Source organism: Carcharodon carcharias, chromosome 20, assembly GCF_017639515.1.
Source record: "Carcharodon carcharias isolate sCarCar2 chromosome 20, sCarCar2.pri, whole genome shotgun sequence".
NCBI classification, from domain to species: Eukaryota; Metazoa; Chordata; class Chondrichthyes; order Lamniformes; family Lamnidae; genus Carcharodon; species Carcharodon carcharias.
Genome location: NC_054486.1, coordinates 90,362,132 through 90,363,496, shown reverse-complemented (window position 1 = coordinate 90,363,496; position 1,365 = coordinate 90,362,132). Strand labels below are relative to the sequence as shown.

The window sequence follows — 1,365 nt, the reverse complement described above, 5'->3', positions numbered from 1 at the left end:
ACAATGTACAATAAGCTTAACTTCACTTCAAAAAAAAAGCCAAAGTCACAATGGATGGAGGCCTATAAAATGAAACCGTTTATACTTCACAAACAATTGAATATCAATTCAGAGAAGAAACATAGATGAATAGACTTGCAAATGTAAGCTGCCTCTAAAGTTTTATTCACTGGTTTTTTTGCAAACAGGGTATGTCCATTCTGAAAGTTCAAGTATTGCCTCAATGTACAAAACATCAGGCAGAACTTTAGGTCCTGCGGGCAGATGGACGGGTGCATGCCCAACCTGATCGGGTGTAAAACAGCGCACAATGACGTTGGGCAAGCGTCCTGACATCACGTATTCGTGCAATATTTCAGTCAGCAGGCACGTGCGAGAGTCAGCAGCATGCTCGCCGACAATTAAGAGGCATATTAAGGCCATTAACATGTAAATTAACAGCAATTTTTCACTGCCCACCTTCACTCAGAGCTCCCTCCTCCCCTCCTCAGCACCACTACACCTCCTCATTCTTTTTAAACTGGAGTCGTTCACTGGTGTCCCCTTCGCTTGACAACTTCGCTTTCGGGTTTTTTAAACACTATCACGTCAATTCCGCAAAGATTACATCCTGCCTTGACTTATAAATAGCGCTCCTGCAAGCAGCAGTGAGTCTGACTCCCAAAAGGAACACGTTTCGCTCCAAGTGCAACATCTGAGACCAGGACATAAAACGGCTATGAACAGTGGAATCTGTGTCTGTGTGTTTCTCGTGGTTGTCTCCTCGGGCTGCATTAGCAGACTCATCAATGGGCCTGATGATAGTAGTCCCATCGGCAGTGAGCTGAAGTAAAGCATTGACATTCACCAAAGGCAACATCGGGAAGTCCAGTCCACTGACCATGTGAAACCATTCCAGAACAACGAGCAGAGAGCCAACTTGGGAGCCCTGCTCATACAATGCCTTCAACAAGTCAGGAAAGGTCCTTTGGGTAGACGCGCCCTCGTGGGAACCAAATTGCAGAACCTGGACCCCTCCCACAGTATAAGTGATTGGGATTACGTGGGATGGATGGATTTCGGCTGGCGCAGTGCTGAAGAATATGAATATTCAGCGTAAAAATAAAACGCAAATACACACCCAATTCTGTACAAAAGAAAAACTTTAATTTGGTATTTTAAAAATTAGTGCTTTAAATTCTATTTACTATGGTACTTAATGTGAATTTGTTTGTAAGATGATGCAATATATTTTTGCAGGAATTGTCTGGCTCAGACAAGTTTCCTATTAATATTAATGATTTGAGATTGAAATAATTCAGCATCTCATCTGTCAACGTTTAGTACATCACATTAAAAAAAGCAAACTTAGGGCCAGGTGGCCTT

General features: G+C 42.6%; 1 pseudogene; it reads left to right on the top strand.

Moving 5' to 3' along the window:
- Nucleotides 1-718: 718 nt before the first annotated feature.
- On the top strand, nt 719-1,099 carry LOC121292714 (annotated as a pseudogene).
- The last annotated feature ends 266 nt before the right edge of the window (nt 1,100-1,365 follow it).